Source organism: Sphaeramia orbicularis, chromosome 9, assembly GCF_902148855.1.
Source record: "Sphaeramia orbicularis chromosome 9, fSphaOr1.1, whole genome shotgun sequence".
Lineage (NCBI taxonomy): Eukaryota > Metazoa > Chordata > Actinopteri > Kurtiformes > Apogonidae > Sphaeramia > Sphaeramia orbicularis.
Genome location: NC_043965.1, coordinates 10,657,288 through 10,665,309, shown reverse-complemented (window position 1 = coordinate 10,665,309; position 8,022 = coordinate 10,657,288).

Genomic DNA, 8,022 nt, shown 5'->3' with positions numbered 1-8,022 from the left:
AACAAAACATTCATTGGCATAAAGAGAAATTTTATGGACCCCTTGCTCAGTGTTGACTCCAAATACATTAGAATCACCTCGAATTAGCTCAGCTAGCGGTTCAATTACAAGAGTGAACAGAAGAGGGGAGAGAGGACAGCCCTGTCTGTTTCCTCTCCCAACCTCGAAGTTTTTAGACCTAAGCCCATTTGGAATAACTGCAGCCAGAGGACCATTATAAAGGATTTTAATCCAGTTGATAAAATTAGAACCCAACCCAAATTGTTGTGTAGTGTAAATCAAGTAGGACCACCCAACACGGTCAAACGCTTTTTCTGCGTCAAGGGAAACCTCCAGACCATTCACAGCGTGCTGCTGACAGAACTGAATTATGTTTAGAAGACGTTTGAGGTTATTACATGAATCGTGACCCTTAATAAAGCCTGTTTGATCAGTATTTATTACATAGGGCAAGATACCTTCCAAATGTGTTGTAAGAATTTTAGACAGAATTTTTAAATCAACATTAAGCAATGAGATGGGTCTGTAAGAGCCACAATCTTCTGGAGGTTTTGTTTTTTTGAGAATCAAGGATATATTGGCTTCCCTACGAGAAAGGGGGAGGACACCAGTGCCCAACGAGTCATTGAGCATGTCCAAGTAGGGCTTTGACAATAAATCCCTAAATTCCTTATAGAATTCAGATGTGAATCCTGGTGCCTTCCCATTCTGAAGGGATCTGATAGCTCTCCACTTCCAGCTCTGGTATTTCTGCATTTAAACCTCTTTTTATCATCTGGTAGGTTGGGTAGATCAATTTGTGAGAAAAAAAGGTTCCATTGAGGACTGAGAGTTGTCACATTGTTCAGACTGATATAGATTCCTGTAAAATTCTAGAAAAGCTGCATTAATTACCTCAGGATCTGTAGAGCAGGAGCCACTCCCATTGGAAACTGAAGCAATTGTTTGGATAGCTATTCGAGTTTTTCTAAGATATGAAAGACATTTGCCTGGTTTATTCCCATGTTCGATCAACTTTTGTTTGGCAAATTTAATTTCGTCTGTAGCATTCTGTGTCAGTAAAGTATTAAGTGAGCAGCGGATGGCATTAAGCTCCCTTAATTTGGATTGTGAAGGTTTTTTAAAATATTCTTTTTCTACGAAAATAAGCCTTCTTTCTAATATGTTCTGTTGTTCTGCAATTCTACGCTTTTTGCCCTGGTGTTCAAATGGTAGGGCTATAGTATGTGCTCCAAAAAGGGTCATTTTTTGACCATCTTCAAATTTAATTAAAAAGTGCTCTAGATCATTATGCAAGCCCCCCAAGTTTTTCTGGTGGGATTTCAAGATCTTTTGAGCTTTTAGTCAAACATTCGTCTTTGCCCCCTGGTGTTCAAATGATAAGGCTACAGTATGTGCTCCAAAAAGGGTAATTTTCTGACCATCTTCAAATCTGGTTAATAAGTATTCTAGATCATTATACATGCCAACTTAAGTGTTTCTGGAAGTATTTCAAGGCTTTGTGGGCCTTTATTCAAACATTCATCGGCGCCCCCAGTGTTCAAATGGTAAGGCTATAGTATGTGCTCCAAGAAGGGTAATTTCTGACCATCTGAAAATTTAATTACAAAGTGCTCTTGATCATTATACAAGCCCACCTAAGTGTTTCTGGAGGTATTTCAAAAATGTTTTGAGCTTTTAGTCAAACATTCGTCTTTGCCCCCTGGTGTTCAAATGATAAGGCTACAGTATGTGCTCCAAAAAGGGTAATTTTCTGACCATCTTCAAATCTGGTTAATAAGTGTTCTAGATTATTATACATGCCAACTTAAGTGTTTCTGGAAGTATTTCAAGGCTTTGTGGGCCTTTATTCAAACATTCATCGGCGACCCCGGTGTTCAAATGGTAAGGCTATAGTATGTGCTCCAAAAAGGGTAATTTCGGACCATCTGAAAATTTAATTACAAAGTGCTCTTGATCATTATACAAGCCCACCTAAGTGTTTCTGGAGGTATTTCAAAAATGTTTTGAGCTTTTAGTCAAACATTCGTCAGCGCCCCCTGGTGTTCAAATGGTAAGGCTATAGTATATGCTCCAAAAAGGGTCATTTTTTGACCATCTTCAAATTTAATTAAAAAGTGCTCTAGATCGTTATACAAGCCCACCTAAGTGTTTCTGGAGGTATTTCAAGATGTTTCAAGCCTTTATTCAAACATTGATCGACGCTCCCTGGTGTTCAAATGGTAAGGCTATAGTATGTTCTCCAAAAAGGGTAATTTTTTGACCATCTTTAAATTTGATTGAAAGTGCTCTAGATCATTATACAAGACCACCAAAGGGTTTCTGGAGTTATTTCAAAATGTTTTGAGCTTTTATTCAAACATTCGTCGGTGCCCCCTGGTGTTCAAATGGTAAGGCTATAGTATGTGCTCCAAAAAGGGTAATTTCTGACCATCTGAAAATTTAATTACAAAGTGCTCTTGATCATTATACAAGCCCACCTAAGTGTTTCTGGAGGTATTTCAAAAATGTTTTGAGCTTTTAGTCAAACATTCGTCTTTGCCCCTTGGTGTTCAAATGATAAGGCTATAGTATATGCTCCAAAAAGGGTCATTTTTTGACCATCTTCAAATTTAATTAAAAAGTGCTCTAGATCATCATACAAGCCCACCTAAGTGTTTCTGGAGGTATTTCAAGATGTTTCAAGCCTTTATTCAAACATTGATCGAAGCTCCCTGGTGTTCAAATGGTAAGGCTATAATATGCTCCAAAAAGGGTCATTTTTTGACCATCTTCAAATTTAATTACAAAGTGCTCTTGATCATTATACAAGCCCACCTAAGTGTTTCTGGAGGTATTTCAAAAATGTTTTGAGCTTTTAGTCAAACATTCGTCTTTGCCCCTTGGTGTTCAAATGATAAGGCTATAGTATATGCTCCAAAAAGGGTCATTTTTTGACCATCTTCAAATTTAATTAAAAAGTGCTCTAGATCATCATACAAGCCCACCTAAGTGTTTCTGGAGGTATTTCAAGATGTTTCAAGCCTTTATTCAAACATTGATCGAAGCTCCCTGGTGTTCAAATGGTAAGGCTATAATATGCTCCAAAAAGGGTCATTTTTTGACCATCTTCAAATTTAATTAAAAAGTGCTCTAGATCGTTATACAAGCCCACCTAAGTGTTTCTGGAGGTATTTCAAGATGTTTCAAGCCTTTATTCAAACATTGATCGAAGCTCCCTGGTGTTCAAATGGTAAGGCTATAGTATGTTCTCCAAAAAGGGTAATTTTTTGACCATCTTTAAACTTGATTGAAAGTGCTCTAGATCATTATACAAGACCACCAAAGGGTTTCTGGAGTTATTTCAAAATGTTTTGAGCTTTTATTCAAACATTCGTCGGTGCCCCCTGGTGTTCAAATGGTAAGGCTATAGTATGTGCTCCAAAAAGGGTAATTTCTGACCATCTGAAAATTTAATTACAAAGTGCTCTTGATCATTATACAAGCCCACCTAAGTGTTTCTGGAGGTATTTCAAAAATGTTTTGAGCTTTTAGTCAAACATTCGTCTTTGCCCCCTGGTGTTCAAATGATAAGGCTACAGTATGTGCTCCAAAAAGGGTAATTTTCTGACCATCTTCAAATCTGGTTAATAAGTGTTCTAGATTATTATACATGCCAACTTAAGTGTTTCTGGAAGTATTTCAAGGCTTTGTGGGCCTTTATTCAAACATTCATCGGCGCCCCCGGTGTTCAAATGGTAAGGCTATAGTATGTGCTCCAAAAAGGGTAATTTCGGACCATCTGAAAATTTAATTGCAAAGTGCTCTTGATCATTATACAAGCCCACCTAAGTGTTTCTGGAGGTATTTCAAAAATGTTTTGAGCTTTTAGTCAAACATTCGTCGGCGCCCCCTGGTGTTCAAATGGTAAGGCTATAGTATATGCTCCAAAAAGGGTCATTTTTTGACCATCTTCAAATTTAATTAAAAAGTGCTCTAGATCGTTATACAAGCCCACCTAAGTGTTTCTGGAGGTATTTCAAGATGTTTCAAGCCTTTATTCAAACATTGATCGACGCTCCCTGGTGTTCAAATGGTAAGGCTATAGTATGTTCTCCAAAAAGGGTAATTTTTTGACCATCTTTAAATTTGATTGAAAGTGCTCTAGATCATTATACAAGACCACCAAAGGGTTTCTGGAGTTATTTCAAAATGTTTTGAGCTTTTATTCAAACATTCGTCGGTGCCCCCTGGTGTTCAAATGGTAAGGCTATAGTATGTGCTCCAAAAAGGGTAATTTCGGACCATCTGAAAATTTAATTACAAAGTGCTCTTGATCATTATACAAGCCCACCTAAGTGTTTCTGGAGGTATTTCAAAAATGTTTTGAGCTTTTAGTCAAACATTCGTCTTTGCCCCCTGGTGTTCAAATGGTAAGGCTATAGTATATGCTCCAAAAAGGGTCATTTTTTGACCATCTTCAAATTTAATTAAAAAGTGCTCTAGATCGTTATACAAGCCCACCTAAGTGTTTCTGGAGGTATTTCAAGATGTTTCAAGCCTTTATTCAAACATTGATCGAAGCTCCCTGGTGTTCAAATGGTAAGGCTATAGTATGTTCTCCAAAAAGGGTAATTTTTTGACCATCTTTAAACTTGATTGAAAGTGCTCTAGATCATTATACAAGACCACCAAAGGGTTTCTGGAGTTATTTCAAAATGTTTTGAGCTTTTATTCAAACATTCGTCGGTGCCCCCTGGTGTTCAAATGGTAAGGCTATAGTATGTGCTCCAAAAAGGGTAATTTCTGACCATCTGAAAATTTAATTACAAAGTGCTCTTGATCATTATACAAGCCCACCTAAGTGTTTCTGGAGGTATTTCAAAAATGTTTTGAGCTTTTAGTCAAACATTCGTCTTTGCCCCCTGGTGTTCAAATGATAAGGCTACAGTATGTGCTCCAAAAAGGGTAATTTTCTGACCATCTTCAAATCTGGTTAATAAGTGTTCTAGATCATTATACATGCCAACTTAAGTGTTTCTGGAAGTATTTCAAGGCTTTGTGGGCCTTTATTCAAACATTCATCGGCGCCCCCGGTGTTCAAATGGTAAGGCTATAGTATGTGCTCCAAAGAGGGTAATTTCTGACCATCTGAAAATTTAATTACAAAGTGCTCTTGATCATCATACAAGCCCACCTAAGTGTTTCTGGAGGTATTTCAAGATGTTTCAAGCCTTTATTCAAACATTCATCAGAGCCCCCTAGTGTTCAAATAGTAAGGTAATAAATAGTATGTGCTCCAAAAAGGGTAATTATTTGACCATCTTCAAATCTGGTGAAAAAGTGCTCTAGATCATTATACAAGCCCACCTAAGTGTTTCTGGAGAGATTTCAAGATGTTTCAAGCTTTTATTCAAACTTTTGTTGGCACCCCCTGGTGTTCAGATGGAAAGGCTATAGTATGTGCTCCAAAAAGGGTAATTTTTTGACCATCTTCAAATCTGATTAAAAACTTCTCTAGATCATTATACAAGCCCACCTAAGTGTTTCTGGAGGGATTTCAAGATGTTTTGAGCTTTTATTCAAAGTTCAGAAAGTCATTTAAATAAGTGTAATTAATAAAAAATATCAGAAGGAATTCACAGACAACTTCTTCAACTTGTGTTTTTATTAGGACATGTGAACCAGACATCAGATTCGACGTTTAACTGTGCAATCAGGGAGTTATGACCAACAATGTAAAATCATTTTCTGACCAAAACACGACAAACATTTGCCAAATAGAGCATCTTCTCATAAACCTAGATGGAGAAAATTACTCACATTTTTTCCAACGTCAAAATTTGCAGAAACAAAACGAAGTCAAACAACAACAGAATTCAAGTGTTTAATCTGACAATGTAAACTCAAATGTAAACTCAAAAGGAAATGATCGAATGAATGAAGTAAATTATCAGTACTGTGATAATTATCCAAGTATATTGTTTATTTTAAGTCATTAATTTAAACTGAATAAAATACTGCATACATTCAGTAACTGTCTGGTGAGAGGAACATGTTTAAAGGCACAAGAGATTAACAGCTCTAAATGAAATGGCTTCTTCTACAAATACAAATTCTCACCAATAAATACACTGGAACAGAACACTGACAGGTAAAGAAACTAAACTAATCAATCAGAATTATTATGTATTGGTTCAGGTGAAGACTTTTGGCCACTTTAGACAACTGTACCTGGATGAGGAGACTGTTTTATATATGTTTCCAGGACTTCTGACATTTCATTGCATGGTTTTACTGTTGAAATCCAGCTGTAAATGTCATTCACACTCCAAAAAAAATAAAGCCAAATTATCTGTTGTTCATGACTGAATAAAAGTTAAAAAGAACTGGACGATAATTATCTGTGACTAAATACACAAAAAAACACCAAGGTTCTCATCCGAGCCCCTGAACGCATCATCTCCATGGTGAATGAGAATAAATATGGTCCGATCAGAAGGGGCTGGAGTTTGTTCTATTCCAGAGTTGTCACATAGAAAACCAAGGCAATAAAACCAATGTAATAATAATAATAATAATAATAATAATAATAATAATTCAACTGGGGAAATAAATAAGAAAGCAGATGTTCATGCACAACAAAAAAAAGTCTTCAAGTGTTGACAGGTCCATCCAATAATAAATATAAACAGGTCCTTAAGGAATGAAACTCAGATCAAGTAAATATATCATATTATTTCATTGGTGTGTATTATTATGAAACAAAAGGATGCTCAAAAAGTAAAGGTCATATGAACCAAACCAAAGATACATGTATGTATGTATGTATGTATGTGTGTGTGTCTATGTATGTATGTGTGTATATGTGTGTGTATATGTATCTATGTGTGTGTATGTATGTGTGTATATGTGTATGTATGTATGTGTGTACATGTGTATGTATGTGTGTATATGTGTGTATGTATGTGTACGTATGTGTGTGCATGTATGTATGAGTGTGTATGTATGTGTGTGTATATATATATATATATATATATATATATATATATATATATACATACATTTTTTTTTTTGTGTGTGTGTGTGTGTATTTACTGTTGTTTGCAGTATTATTATGATTTGCCTTTATTTTTACACTATGTTTTTACAAACTGTTGACCCTGTAACTGCTTTTTGGAGTTCAACCAGATACTAAAAAGCAGCTGGACTGATTTACAAAATAAAGAGCCCCAAAACAAAAACTACTGGACCCAAATTCAAATATTAGTTGTTGTTAAGTGTGTTATCACTCACAGTTCATGTTCAACATCCTAAATCTCTTACTGATGTACATTCTGAGTCCTGTATTTTTTAAAAACTTCAGTTCCTCTCTGTGTTTTTGTTATTCTACCCTGTTTTGACCCTAAAACACACAGTAAATTTAAAAAAAAAAAAATGAAGAAAAGGAACACAAGCACATACTCACAGCAGCTTTTATGAAACTGAAACGGACATAAATTCCAAGCTGCTTGTTTACCTGGAAGAATGTCTGAGGGGTTAAAACAGGGGTGTCAAACATGCGGCCCGGGGGCCAAATCCAGCCCGCCAAAGGGTTCAATCCTGGGATGAATTTGTGAAATACAAAAATTACACTGAAAATATTAACAATCAAGGATATTAAAATAATTTTAGGTCAATTAATTCTAAAGTGGATCAGACCAGTAAAATACTATCATAATAAACTATAAATAATGAAAACTGGAAATTTGTCTGTTTTAATGTAAAAAATGTAAAATTACACAAAAATGTTCACATTTACAGACTAGTCTTTTACAAAAAAATGTGAATTTCTGAAATGTCTTAAGAGAAGTATGTGGAATTTTAATCATATTCTCCCTGTTATTTCATGTTTTATGTATTTGTAGATCCACCGTGATCTCTAAGTTGTGATTCACACGTATAAATGATAAACTAAGGCGTACTATTGTTAACATTGCACTTATTTTACTAAAGAATTTTCAGGTTGTTCATATTAGTTCATGTTATGTTCAAGTACATTTC